This window comes from Cervus elaphus, chromosome 23 (assembly GCF_910594005.1).
Source record: "Cervus elaphus chromosome 23, mCerEla1.1, whole genome shotgun sequence".
Classification (NCBI taxonomy): Eukaryota; Metazoa; Chordata; class Mammalia; order Artiodactyla; family Cervidae; genus Cervus; species Cervus elaphus.
This window is the reverse complement of record NC_057837.1, coordinates 80,339,593-80,354,976: the sequence shown is the minus strand read 5'-3', so window position 1 is coordinate 80,354,976 and position 15,384 is coordinate 80,339,593.

Genomic DNA, 15,384 nt, shown 5'->3' with positions numbered 1-15,384 from the left:
AAGTGCAAGATTCTCCTTGTTGTTTAGTTGCTAAGTTGTGTACGACTCTTTATGACCCCATGGACTGCAGCACGCCAGGCTTCCCTGTCCATTACCATCTCCCAGAGTTTGCTCAGACTCATGTCCATTGAGTCAGTGATGCCATCCAACCATCTCTTATGATCCCCAGTTACCTAGGGTCATTCAGCTCCTACTTAAATGATCCCAGAAACGTAAATATACTGACTTCCCGAGGCCACTCTTCCAGTGGCTGAATTGGACTTGCTGTTACGTCTTCCGTAGACTGAGCCACCTGCTGCTGCACTCTGCAGTACTTAAGACACTCGGTTACTAGTGAAGCAGCCCAGTTGGACTAGTGGAAATAAAAAAGGGAGGGGATTTATAACAAGGGCACAAAGGAGTCCTGTGTCCAGGAAGGCAGTTAGGCTTTCGGAAGAAAGAGCGCCAAGAAGCGGGAAGCTCGTGGACTCGCCAGGTGGTCACTGGGTAAGACGCTGTGTTCCCAGTGCAGGGGATCTGGGTCCGGGCCCTGCTCTGGGCTACAGCCCGTGGGATCGCAAAGAGTCAGACAGGACTGAGCAACTGAGCGTGCACGCACACACTGGGAACTAGATCCCGCTTAACGCAGCTGCTGAGCCCGGGTGATCTGGAGCCTGTGTGCCGCAGTGAAGACCCTGTGCCCCAAAACAAGACCCAGCACAGCCAAAGTCAATACTAAAGAAAAAAGTGAGGATGAGAGAATCCAGCCAGACAAGACCCTCCATCTTTCACCTCTGCCTCTCTACATTCCTGCCTCATTCTTTTCTTCTATAGGTTGCTTTCTCTATTACTCTCTTATTATGGCGGCAAATGGCTGTTCCGTGTTTACACATATCAGATGCTATCATGGAGAAGCAGCCTGGCAGTCCATCCCCAAGGCAATTCCACATTCCCCAGAGCAAGGATGGATCAATCTGGCTTCTGGCAAGCATCCACGCCTTGTCGCATCAGCTGTCACAGGAGGGCAGGGTTGTGAAGGACAAATGCGTCCTCCAGGGACTCACCTCACTTGAGGTCATGGACTCGGGGTACACACAGGAGTGATGGAGAAGCTGTTGTGAGCTGAACTGATACCCCAAGAGGTATCACACTTATCCCCCCCAAAGTTTGCCAAAAAACTATACAGATAGTAAGCCAGCTTCCTCCATGTGGAAGAACTTTGGGGCTTTCAAAAAGCTCCCTCTTGGGCTCCCCGGGTGGCTCAGTGGTAAAGGATCCGCCTGCCAGTGCAGGAGACGCAGGTTCGATCCCTGGTCTGGGAAGATCCCACATGCCTCGGCACAACTAAGCCCCTACTCTGCAACTACTGAGCCCGTGTGCCCTGGAACCTGTGCTCCACAACAAGAGAAGCCGCTGCAGGGAGAAGCCCACCCCCACAGTGAAGAGCAGCCCCCGATAGCCACAGCTAGAGAAAAGCCTGAACCACAGCGAAGACCAGGCACAGCCGTAAGTGAGCTGTAAACAGGCACTGGGGCTGCCCAGGTGGTGCAGTGATAAAGAATCCACCCACCGATGCGGGAGACCCGGGTTCCATCGCTGGGTCGGGAAGATCCCCTGGAGTAGAAAATGGCACCTACTCCAGTAGTCTTGCCTGGAAAATTCCAGGGACAGAAGAGCCTCTCGGGCTACAGTCCATGGGGCCAACTGAGCATGCACACAAATAAAAATTATTGGGAAAAAAAAGAAAGGAGCTCTGTCTTGCCTTGTGGTCATCTCCTTCCCTGGGAAGCATCCCTCGGTCCTTGGGTCACCCCCCACTCTGACTGGCTCATCAGCCTGACTGTTGCCCCACCACCCCTTCAGTCTGCACGACTTGCAGCACCCCTGCTCAGATTTACCTGTGTCTCCACGGCTCACCTCCCTGGTCCAGATGCGGGCTGCCTCGCTCCTTTAAACTGTGTTCTTCCTCTGCCTGCCTTGGAGCCTCGTACCTTCCCTGGACCCACCCTCTCCTGCCCCTGCTCACGCAGCCTACGATCATTTCCTTGGCAGCTGCATACATCTGGCTCAAACTGAGCTTGTGGCCAACCAGAAGCCCCAGATCTGCTTCCCAGGAGCTGCTGTCTGGCCACATCTCCCCATTCCCAGACTTGAATAATTGATGCCAGAATCCACGGCAATACCTGGTAAATGTTCTTATTTCTTCCAGGGCTTCTTCTGGTGCTATGGAGGGTCATTGTGAATCCTGATCCTATTATGTCAAGTTTTGGTCTCCTAGAAATTTCACCTGTATACCTTAATTTTTCAGTTCTGAAGTGCAGTGATACCCAGAATAGACCAAAAATCAGTGCTCAAAGGCACACCAGTGGATACTTCCTAAGTTGCCATGCCTCTATTAATCAACATTAAATATACTAAAAATACACTTGCAAGTAATTTCTGGTTTTATATTCCTGGAACAGGAAGGGTGGCTGCACAAATTCCTCAAATGTTTTTGATGTTTCATTTTTATAAGGATAGAAAAGACCCAAGAATATGGAGAAAGCTCTGGAAACCTTTAATTTAGATGAATCTGAATAACTCTCACAGAGTCAACAGCACTAGGATTATTGAACTTACTTCTCACATCAACCCTGAGGTATTTGTATTCCAGTTTTATAGGTTTGTAACCAAATTACACAGAAGAAAGTTTTTTTCCTGAGATCTGAATAAAGGCTGTTGACAACCTAAGTGCTTAACCCGAACACAAGAGGTGAGCAAATTATTTTCTGTAAAAGATCAGACAGTAAATATTTTAGGTTTCAGGGACCATCTAGTTTCTGTCTTGGCAGAGGGAAGGCAGCAGTAGACTATATGTAAATAAATGGACATGGCTGTCCTCAAATGAAACTTCATAAAAGCAAGCAGGTGCACCCCATTTGGCTCACAGACTGAGGTTTGCCAACCCATCCTAGAATGTTCTTCCTTCCAAATCTGCATGGCAGAACCCTACTTAAGAATGCAGCTCAAATATGACCTTTAAGTTACAAAACTAGAATTTGGTCCCTGGATCATCACTTGCCAATCCATCCTCAACCATCATGCCTTCTAGTTTTGTGGGTTAATATATCTCACTGAAGAACTTGGTGTTAGTGGCTGAATGGAGACCAGAGCCAGAGCCAGCAAGTTTGATGCCTTTCGTCTCCTCCAGGGCTTCCTGGTGGCTCAGCTGGTAAAGAATACACCTGCAGTGCCGGAGACCTGGGTTTGATGCCTGCGTTGGGAAGATCCCCTGGTGAAGGGAATGGCTCCCACTCCAGTATTCTTGCTGGGGAAATCCCATGGACAGAGGAGCCTGGTGGGCTACAGTTCTTGGGGTCGCAAAGAGTCAGACGTGACTGAGCGAGTAACCCTTTGAACTTTTGCACTTTGATTCATCTCCTATTTAATACTGCCCTGAGTGTCAGGAATTCCTTGTGAGGCTATTTGTTTTGATACCTTTTTGTGTAAATCCCCGAAATAAATTCATAACAATCTAATACATATACTCACACAAGTGCACGCATGCACACACACGCGTGCACACACACACACACACGCCTCCCCTTGCTCTGAGTCCTATCATATGATCTCAGTTTCCTGGTGGCCATGCCTTTTTCCTCTGACCAGGGCATTGTAGCATTCCATGATTCAGACTTGAGTGCAGTGCTGATTCTGAGTCCTGCGTGATCTCCTGCATGCGTTTTTAAAAACAAATATTTATTGACGTATTTGGCTGCATGCCTGCTAAGCTGCTTCAGTCGTGTCCGACTCTTTGTGACCCTATGGACTGTAGCCCTCCAGGCTCCTCTATCCATGGGATTCTCCAGGCAAGAAGACTGGAGTGGGTTGCCATGCCCTCCTCCAGGGGATCTTCCCGACCCAGGGGTCAAACCCAGGTCTCTTGCCTTTCGGGCACTGGCCGGTTCTTTACCACTGGCGCCTCCTGGGAAGCCCCTTCCTTGGCTGCCTGAGGCCTCAGTTGCAGCGCACAGATCACTGTAGGGTGGCACGGGCTCGGTTGCCCTGAGGCATGCGGAATCTCGGTTCCCCCAACCAATTGTCAAACCGAGGTTCCGTGCATTGCAAGGAGGATTCTTAACCACTGGACCATCGAGAAGTCTCTGCATGCATGAAAAAAAAAAAAAAAAGGGAAATGTACTCTGGAAGTTTGAATGCAGGCAAGGGTAAAAGGCCCAGGAAGCAGAAGAGAGATGGGGCACGATGAAGGGGCCGCGGCCATCGTGGCGGCCAGAGGAGATGTCACGGGCGACTTTGAAGAACCGGTGAGAGAAATGGGACCAGAGTCCTGATGTGAACGTGACCAAGTTGGACAGAGCAAAGCAGGCGTTTAATGCTGATTCAGAGGAGGCTCCCATTTCCAGAGACACACCCTCCCAGGAACAGGAAATTCACATCCTAGCGACACTCACTGGGCATTCTGCAGGCAAACCTGTCCTGTGAGCCTCTGGCTAGCTTAACTTTGTTTCTCAGTGTTAACAGTTTTCAGGCAAACTGTCTGATGGGTCCCTTTAGCCTTTAGAAACACAGAAGACATAGACAGTGATAATTGGTTGGTTTTAATGACACAAGAAGACACAAGTAAGAATAACAAAAGTCCTGGACTTTTCATCAGGTTTATTTGCGTTTTTAATGCTTAAATAAGACTTGTTCATTTGTTGGGACTTCCCTGGCAGGCCAGTGGTTAGGACTTCGCCTTCCAGTATAGGGGCTGCAGCTTGAGCTCCTGGTCGGGGAGTAAGGATCCCACATGCCTTGTGGCCAAAAAACTGAAACGTGAAACAGAGACAAGATTGTAACAAACTCAATAAAGACTTTTTTAAAAAGTAATCCACATAAGGAAAAAAAAAAGACTTTTTTTGTTGTTGTTATCTAATGGCCTTTAACAGAGTGCTTAACAAAACGGGAGCTATCATCAGACCCACAGTGCAAATCTCAATTACGGAGTCAGGCCAGCTTCTTCAAAGCTCACCTTCCTCATCTGTAAAATGGGAATATGAGTGGAACTGACCTCACATACCACCAGGTGTCCTCCATTTCTCCAGTCTTGTGGCCACTCTAGATTTTTTCCCCCCAATGTAGCAGAAATTTACTGAACAGCAGGAGGAAATGGAGGTGTTTTCTGAAGCCCCTACCCCATCTTGGCCACTGGAAATTTTTCACTAGAAATATGTGGTCTTCATTATCCTGCTTCCCACCACCCCACCCTCCCATCTTTGACCTCTTCTGCCTATATCTCTAGGTTCTTGAGATTTCTGCCTATCTTGAAATTCCACCTTTTCCCCATTCCATTGTTCTAACTGATCCTCATCAATTTTTCATATCTATCCCTTAACCCTTCTGATAACCATACTTAGATAGCTGGACTCTTCTACTCAAAGAGACCATCGCAGTATCTATGAAAAGCCCTGTCCTTTTGACCCAGCAGTTCTATATAATATGAAGGTTTATCTCTCTGGTAAGCTCAGGAAAATACTGCCCATTGAGACTATTCATGTCAGCACTGTTTATAGCAGACAAGAAAGCAGCCATCCAAATATTCAGCAACCAAGAACCAGTCAAACAAACCTGCATGTGGTCATAAAGGAGGATCTTTTGCAGTTGTGAAAAAGAGGCAAGAAGCTCTCTTTGCACTAATGTGGAAAGACACCAAGATAAGTGAAACAAGCAAGATATCTAAGAAGATGTATGTTATACCAGAGTTTGCCATGAGAAAGTAAAACATTGAACAAGAAAATGTTGGTACGTGCTTCGCGTACAAAAGAAGACTCTGAAAGGACACCCAGGAAACTAACAGAAAGGGGCAGAGGAGGTAGGAATGGGTCAGGTGTGAGCAGGCATAGGACTCCTCGTGCCGTTGCTTTTATATGTTATCTTTTCAAACCATGTGAGTGCATTAATACTCAAAAGCTTGAATTTTTTAAAAAAAAGCTATCAAGGTGTATAGGGCACCAATAATTTTCTAAGAGGATGTTGCTGCTTGATGTTAAAATGTTTTTGTTTCTCTGCATTATGTAAAAAAATAGATGAAATTAGGTAAATCATGTCCTTGGAATGGTACCGCCTGCATAGAATGTAGTGAAAATGGAGGTTATTCAAGGCAGCATGTAGAAACGATCACCATGGAAAACACCTAGGTAGTGGTATCCTTGTATTACCTGTATATTAATGCGGTGTAAAGTAAAGAGATTGAATTTGGACTTCAGACCAACCTGGGTGGAAGCCAGCTCAACGCCCGCTGCGTCACCCTGAGCAGCTCAGGTCGGCCACAGACCCTCGGCGGCTGCGTGCGGTGGGGCTCACCACACACCAGGAGTGAGTGGTGTTCGTTTCTTCAACACGTGAACTCTTAATACTTACCGATAACGTGCCAGGCGCTGTTTTAGGCTGAGACAAGACCTTAAAATCTAAACCAGAACTTCCCCATGAAGAGCATGTTTGCCTTTTAAAGAACACTGGCAACATCTGAAGACATTTTTCTTCTTTTTTTAAATTTTTTTTTAATTGGAGGATAACTGCTTTACAATATTGTGTTGGTTTCTGACGTACATCGGTGTGAGTCAGCCGTAAGTACAGTGTATTTCCTCTCTCCTGGGTCTCCCTCTCGCTCACTTCCATTCCCCTGCCGCCCAGGCCCTCATAGACCACTGAGCTGAGCTCCCTGTGTTACACAACCGCTTCCCTCTAGCTCACTCTTCCACACGCAGTCATGTATATATTTCACTGCTGCTCTCGGTTCAGCCCGCCCTCTCCCCCGGCTGCGTCCACAGGTCCATTCTCTGTGTCAGCACTGGAGATCGTTTTTGTTGTCACGACTCGGGGCGCAGAGGAAGATGCACGTGGTGGGTAGAGACCAGAGATGCAGCTGAAGACCCTGCGATGCACAGACAGCCCGCAGCCCCAGACACAACGTTGTCTGGCCCCACTGGCAGGAGTGCCGAGGCTGACCGCTCCTGCCCCACCCTGTCCTGGAAAAGAGAAAACAAAGTTAGAATAAACAAGTAAAAGGCAAGTCCTGATACCGCTCCGTGCCATGAAGTCAGTGAATCCAGGAACGGACAGAGTGGCCGGGATGGCTCTTGCCTGGGACAGAGGGGATGTCAGGGCGGGCCCCTGTGTGCACACGTGCTCACCCAGTCCTGTCCGACTCTCTGCGACCCCGTGGACTGCAGCCCGCCAGGCTCCTCTGTCCATGGGATTCTCCAGGCAAGGACACTGGAGTGGATCGCCATTTCCTCCTCCAGGGGATCTTCCCGACTCCAGGATCGAACTCACATCTCCTGCATTGCAGGCGGCTTCTTCACCACTGAGTCACCACCACAAGCCACGGGGCTCCTTGAGGACAGGACGTTTCCTCTGAATACTGACAGGAAGGAGCTGGGCAACCTAGTGTCTAGGAGACAAGCCCTGGAGGCCCAAGAGAAAGAGAGCAAAGCTTTCAGGCCCAGCCACGCCTGGCTTGTTCAAGAAGGAGGAGGCTGCCAGAGTGAGGCTGCAATCCGGTGAGTGGAGGTACCTGGAGGTGATTCAGGTACCAGAGGAGGAGCAGGGGCCAGACACCTGCTGAAAGCTTCTGTCTCGTTCGAAGTACGGGAGCCCAGTGGGGAGGTTTTGCACAGGGAGCTGGCCTGGTCAACTGTGCATTTTAAAAAGCCATTCTGGCTGCCCTGTGAACAATCTGTTGAAGCAGGGCAAGAATGAAACAAGAAAAGCAGTAGATGGCACTTCCTGCTGGTCCAGTGGGTAAGAATCCACCTGTCAACGCAGTGGACACGGGTTCAATCCCTAGTCAGGGAAGATCCCAGAAGCCTTGGAGCAGCTGAGCCCCTGCACCACAGCTACTGAAGTCTGCATGGCTAGAGCCCCTGCTCTGCAACAAGGAAAACCACTGCAATGACAAGCACCGCAACTAGAGAGTAGCCCCCTGCTCGCTGCAACTAGAGAAAGCCCATGAGCAGCAGTGAAGACCCAGAGCAGCCTCATAAATAAATACAAAGGACGAAAAGCAGGTAGATGCACCATCCAAATAAAAAGGGGTGGGGGGGAGTACCAGGGAAAGGATCTGTGATCCATTTGTGGAGATAAAAACCTGCTAGGACTCTGTGGAGAAGAGAATTAATTGAATAGCCCCAATCAAATGAGTCACCTACAAAGCAGTCTATAAACAAAAGGAGCTTAAATCTTGCAATTTGAAAGTTGTAATTTAGTTAAGACCCAACTTGAGAATGCACTAAGATTTTCAGCTTGCTCCACTGCCCCAGCATGCTGATGGAGGGTGAGTTGGCAGTTTTGATGTTTGAAAGTTTTGGAGTGAGGAAAACAAAGATGAACACCAGGGAAAATAAGAAATCTAAAGATGCAACAATAATTCCAATTTGGGGAAGGTTACAAGAGATAGTCGGTGTGCTCTGATTCTTCAATAGGAGGTTATCAGAAGACTCAGGAAATATTTCCGATTAAAAAAGAGGATTCTGAAATATACAGGTCTCCACTTCGGAGTCTGATGCTCACATAAACAGTGGATTGTCAGCACAGTTGACGGTGGAAAAGCCACGTCAAACACGGCATTAACTGGAGTCCATGTCAAGCCACTTACAAGTGGCTGTTTAAAGATTTTTAAACATAGGGGATATTGTTTATGAAACGTAATCTAATCACCCAAGCAAGAATGACATGAATTCCACGGCAACTGTGGAGATTAAAGAAGTGTTTTAAGGACAAACTCCGCATGAATCCCTTATCTCCCATCCCTGCTGTAAATTTTGCTCACCAAATAAAAGCTTTCAGGAAAAATGTTGAGGGATAGAGACAATCCACTCTAGGGAGAGAGACTTTCAGAATCCCACTTTGAAAGTGGGATATAAACACCACTAACCCTATGGGATTAAAAGGCATCGTTAGGCTTTGTTCTGTTTTATATAAAGTCTAAAAATAAGAAGAAGGTAATATTAATAGCAGCTGCTGTTTACTACGTGTTCTATGTGCATCAGCTCTAATTCTCCAAAGAATCTGAGGTCTTCCCTCTGTAGATGAAGGAAGTGGGGTCCAGAGAGGCTACCTGACCTGCCCAGAGACACACAGCTGTTGCAGGGTTTCCAGGCTTCCGACCTGGCGAGGCGTTCTCCAAGCCATGCCCCCGTCACATCCTGAGCGAGCAGTCCGGTGTCTCTGGGCGTAGGGGACGGAAGAGAAGAGACACCACCTTCAGAGACTAGCAGCCCGCCTTAATGGAGCACTCTCAGGGTGCTCATTTCTTCAGCTCAAGGTTTCACCTAAGGGTACCTCCTCTGATTCTAATGATAAATCTGGGAGTGTGGACTTCTGCTATTCCCATGCTATAGCTGAGTGACCTAGGCTCATGTAGGCTCAGTAACTTCTCTTGAGGTCACACCACCACTGATTGGTAACAGGATTTGAAACCCTCTGGAGGGAGGCACTTGGGGATCTACATGCTTAGCCAGTCCTCTGCTTCGAAACAAATAGGAAAGGAAGCACAAGGAGGCAGGAGGTATGATGGAAGCGCGAACGCAGCTCAGATAGACCCTCATCTCATCCTAAGTTCGTTACTTCTCATTGTTGTTGTTCAGTCACTCAGTCATGTCCGACTCTTTGCGACCCCACAGACTGCAGCACGCCAGGCTTCCCTGTCCTTCACTATCTCCCAGAGCTTGCTCAAACTCATGTCCATTGAGTCGGTGATGCCATCCAACCATCTCATCCTCTGTTGTCCCCTTCTCCTCCTGCCCTCAATCTTTCCCAGCATCAGGGTCTTTTCCAGTGAGTGGGTGGGCTCTTTGAATCAAGTGGCCAAAATATCAGAGCTTCAGCTTTAGCATGAGTCCTTCCAATGAATATTCAGGGTTGATTTCCTTTAGGATTGACTGGTTTCATCTCCTTGCTGTCCAAAAGATGCTCAAGAGTCTTCTCCAGCATCACAGTTCGAAAGCATTAATTCTTCAGCACTCAGCCTTCTTTATGGTCCAACTCTCACATCTGAACATGACTACCGGAAAAGCCATAGCTTTGACGATACAGACCTTTTCATAGCAAATATTAAATGGTAATTATGTTATCCTGTGAGGATGTATTTGTTCAGTGTATGTCTCCATGTAATCAGCTGTAAGAAACTTGTCTTGCTTGACGTCTCAGACACAGTGCCTGTGAGAGCCAGGCACGTGGTCCGTGCTCCGCCAGTACCCTCTGTTTCTCTTGATTTTTTCGGTTTGAGTCATGGAAGCAGTCACTGAAGCGGGGAAGGGGATGTGCGGAGGGTCACAGAATGAGGGACTAACTAATGACTAGTTAGTTAATCGCTAACTAGTTAGCGCTATAGTCATAGTTAGTGCCTAACCTAGAAAGCAGGCACGTTTGCTTCCTGCCTTCCAAAATCCGGTCTCATTCTTTCCCCCAGAACCTTAACTCTAGCTCCACGTTGATCCCTCGGTCAAGAATTATCCTCCACGTGTCCAATCAAAGAAGGGAAACTTAAAAAACTTCAAAATGGGCAGCTCTGGAGCTCGAAGATCCAACCTGGAACATCATTAGGAGTATTTAGGGCAAAATTGTTACTTTTCTAGTGAGCGACATCTCAGGGGTGTCATTCCCTCTATCCGTGCCTAGGACGTGGTTCTCTTTGGCTGGGGTGGGATGCGTCCCGTTGGATGTTCTAGTTCTTACTGACCCAGCTTTACTCTGCTTCCTGCATCTTGACAGCACAGAGGTTACTGACATGGAAAGTGACTTTGTAGTAGGTAAAGGCGACAGAGTGCAAGAAAGCTGGCTCCAGGGACCTGCTTGGCCATGGGAGACAGTGTGTGTGTGTGAGTTGCTCGGTCATATTTGACTCTTTGCGACCCCCATGGCCTGTAACCCACCAGGCTCCTCTGTCCAAGGAGTTCTCCAGGCAAGAACACTGGAGTGGGTGGCCATGCCTCCTGCAGGGAATCTTCCCGACCCAGGGATTGAGCCTGGGTCTCCCACATTGCAGGCAGATTCTTTACTGACTGAGCCATGAGGGAAGAGTAGGTAGTAGGAAACAGATTCGGGACTCAGAGGCTTGTTGCGTCCTAACCAGCTGCCCACCTGGAAGGTTCGTCCTTCATCTGCCACACTGAAGAAATAAATGTAGGTGAGGCCAGCCCGTGGGGCTGCACTTGTCTGGGTAGGATCAGAGTCTTGGCTTTTCAAGTCAATACACCCAGCTTATGCCACTTTACAAGCTGGGCTTCCTATACTTCTCCAAGTCTTGTCTATATGAGATTATTAATAGGACCTCCTTAGAGTTTTGGAGCCAAGATTAAATGAGATAGAGTATAAATCATTTAATACAATGGTTAGGGGGAAAAAGTGCTTGATAAATGATTGCTATTATTAATGTTATTAACAATCCTTCATTTATAAAAAGAGGTCTCCATTCTTCACACGAAACAGAAATCTTCACTTTCCTCTCATTTTTTTCTTCCTCAAAAGGAAACAGAAACTTGCGGCCAGGACAAAAATGATAACACTGCTCTAAGCTGGCGCAATAGTTTACTTTTTCAGGTCACCATGTTTATACTGGGACGATGCTGGTGAATCTGTTAATACTAAAGCAAAAGGAAGTGTAGCCCAGACCTTTCAAGTGGCATCCTTGATTTTCATGTTTTACCCCTTACCTCTGCCCATCCTTCTAGTGATCATCTGTATTTTTCAGGTATGTTTTTCCTGCACGAATCCCATCTACCCCACTTTTTATAAGCGTGAAGATTAAGTGGACAAAGACAAATTCAATTAAGCTGCAGGCTTCAGTGGCCAGGAGCTATTTTTCTTGGAGAAGGAACGTCTCAGGGGTGGAGACGTGTGTGCACCGCACTCCTGAATGAAAAGGAGGCAGAACTTGAGTATAAATCACTCGACAAACTGAACCCTCCTCTATTAATCTTTTATTCAGAAGCAGACACTGTTTTAAGGGGAAATTAAAGGCAATCAATAAGCAGGCTTGCCTGGGCGGCTTCTGAGCTTGAGATGCAAATATTATTCCAAATTCTGGATTCCAGAGAGATCTCTCCATTGATATGTTAATAACCTCCTCGTGTTTCTATGACCTCAGATCCTGGGAGGGCGTGAAGCTATACTTACAGGAAACAAAAGGAAAGCACTCGTAGAATAAACATTTGCTGTAAGTGGACTTTGACTGTAAACCCCAACTTGCCTTGTGCTAAGGGAAGGCTGGAATTCCCCCTGAGCCCCGTACTGATACACTGAACGTTTGACGTGTTTAACGTATTTAAAGAGCTGCCATGACTGATTCTCTCTGGTGTCACCTGACATTTCAGCTTCACGATCATGGTACATAAGACAGCAAGTGTTTTGGGGTTGTCATCCCCAAACGAGGCAACCTTTAGCAACTGGAAATACAGCCCATGAGGCTGCAAAGAGTCAGACACGACTTAGCGGCCGAACAACAACCAATCCAAAGTGATTGCAGCCAGATGTTGGTCACCTATGTGTAAATTCAGAAAGTCAAAAACAAATTCAGAGATTTACTTAGCACCTGTTGTAGGCAAGATATCGTTCTAGGGTACTGGGGAGAGACAAATGTGTTTGGGATGCAGCTTATGTGTTTAGGGGCAGATGGGCAACAAACAGTTTAAAAAGTAAAGGTTAGTGAGGCTGTGGTGAGCGCCTAGAAGAACAAAGCCAGTGGAAAGGGGGACGGCCCCGAGGAAGGGCGCTGGCTTGTGTTTGACGGCTAGGAAGTTGCCCACGGTGGAGGAGTTATGGCGGTTCAGTGGTGAAGGCTCCATCCTCCCAACACAGGGGGCACCGTTTTGACCCCTGGTCAGGGAACTAAGATTCCCACGTGCTGTGTGGTGTGACCAGAAATTAAAAAGGAAAAAAAAAGAAAGAAAGTTGTCCATCACAGCAAGAGTGTGGTGGGTGAGCTCCGTCGCACCGCCGAGCAGGACTCAGGTCACACGGCTTCAGGCGCTCAGTCGTGTCCGGCTCGGGCCCCATGGGCTGCAGCACACCAGGCTTCCCTGTCCTTCACTGTCTCTCAGAGTTTGCTCAAGCTCATGTCCATTGCTGGGCCTTGCAGCTAATAATACTTTATGAAAAATTAAATGTGATATTCAAAAAAATTATTTCTTCCTGTCAGTAGAGGTACATATCTAATTTTATTGAAATATAGTTTATTTACCATGCTGTGTTAATTTCTGCTGTATAGTAAAGTGATTCAGTTATGCGTACATAAATTCTTTTCCATTATGGTTTATCAGAGGATGTGTATGTGTGTGTGTGTACATGCTCAGTCATGTCCCAACTCTTCACGACCTCATGGACTGCCAGGCTCCTCTGTCCCTGAAATTTTCTAGGCAAGAATACTGGAGCAGGTTGCCATTTCCTTCTCCAGGGGATCTTCCTGACCCAGGGATAGAACCTGTGTATTTTGTGTCTCCTGCATTGGCAGGCGGTTTCTTTACCACTGGGCCCAGAATTGTACCTAGCTAATCTTTAACCCTAGATGTACAAATAGAATCTCAAAGGCTGACCAAGCATATGTTTCTAAAGGATTTGGGTTTACTCATACTTACTAATTTACTATTTTTTTTAAATTGCTGTAGATTTTTAATATGTTGGTGAACTATGACTTCATGTTAGTGTCGCTAACATCATTAGTATATATAAGTTGTTGTACCATGAGTCATTTTCATTTCAGACAACACTTACTGTATTCTTAGATATCAGTTTTAGAACTACATACATTAGCCTCACTATCTGTTCATCAAAGTAGAGGTTTCTATCTAATTTGCTTTTCCAGATCTAAACTCAAATAGAGACCAACCTAATATACCATATTTCTTTTTTATCTTTTACATGAAGGGAGTTTATAATATTTCCCAAGAGTAACTTTTCAAGTGAAGTAATCACCTCTAATGTGAGGCTAAATCTTTCATAAAAGTCAGTTTTCCAGCCAAAGCCTATTTTCTTTTAAAAATTTTCTATACACCAGCGTGTGGTTGGTGTGTTGGCCAGCCTCTGAGATGGCGTCTCCTGTCCCCATTCTTCTGAAAGTCCCTCCCTCTTGTATCAGGATTGGTCCATGTGACCGTAGAACACACAGAAGTGACGGAACGTCTCTGCCCTGATTAGGTTCTCGAGAAACTGCAGCAAATCCCAGAGCTCAGGCGTCTCCAAGGTTCCTGCGGCCTTTTTGAATTGGGGATATTTCCCCGGATTTCCTGAATGGCAAGTGAGAGCAGAAAATAACTGATCCTAATAAAAAATCTTAGGAAGTACCTTAAGATTCCTGGATTATCCCAAGGCAAGAGGTCCTGAGGTGGAGAAAGACAGAGCCTCTTTCTGCTGTGTTTAGGGAAGACTTCAGAATTCTGAATGGTAGCAGACAGCAGAGTCATTGAGAGAGCCAACTGCTAAGCTCTTTGCCTGCTCGTCCCCCTCCTGGCTGGTTACTCTTTAAATGGCAGGCTCCTTACCTATAACCTGGGAATGAAATAAATACCTATTTCATCAGTTCATCATTCAGCATACGAGCCGGTTTGTGGGAAGTGCTTAGCTCTGTGTTCGGCACATGGCATATGCCATACATATTTTTGCAAATATTAAGAGGCCACGATGAGTGAGTGTTTCAGGCACTGTGCCGAGTGAGGCATCGTGATCACTCCCATTCACAGATGAACAAACTGAGGCTTGGGCAAGTGAAGCAGCTTGGCCACTAGCACATGTCTCATGAGGACTGGAGCTGAGATCCAAGCCCCTGGGTTTCCCATCTAGGAGCCTTTGCTCTGAACACCTGTGTGAGTCAGGCCCAGAGATATTTTGATATACAGATTCACACATAGAAACAGTGGTTTTCGAGGATGTTTTATCAAACTTCTGTAGTGACGTGTAGGAGTGTGTGTCTGATTTGTTTCGGTTTCGCTCTGGACACAGTTCCTCACGCCGCTTCCTTCCCCCTCTCTCTCTGTCCCTCTCTTCCTTCCTTTTCATCCTTCCTCCAGCCTCTCTTCCTCCCTTCCCCCAGCAGTAAGGGCATACGTGTGGCTTCGGTCCTGTCTGACTCTGTGTGACCCCATAGACTGTAGCCCTCCAGGCTCCTCTGTCCATGGGATTCTGCAGGCAAGAAGACTGGAGTGGGTGGCCATGCCCTCCTCCAGGGGGTCTTCCCGCCCCAGGGATGGAACCTGCACTGGCTGGCGGGCTCTTTACCACTAGTGCTGCCTGAGAACCCCAATAGGGGTATGTAATTCAGTTAAAGATTTTTAAAAAACAGGTTTTATTTTTTATTTTAATTTCTATTTTAGCTGCTTTACAATGCTGTACTAGTTTCTGCCATACGGCGAAGTGACTCAGCTGTATGCATAC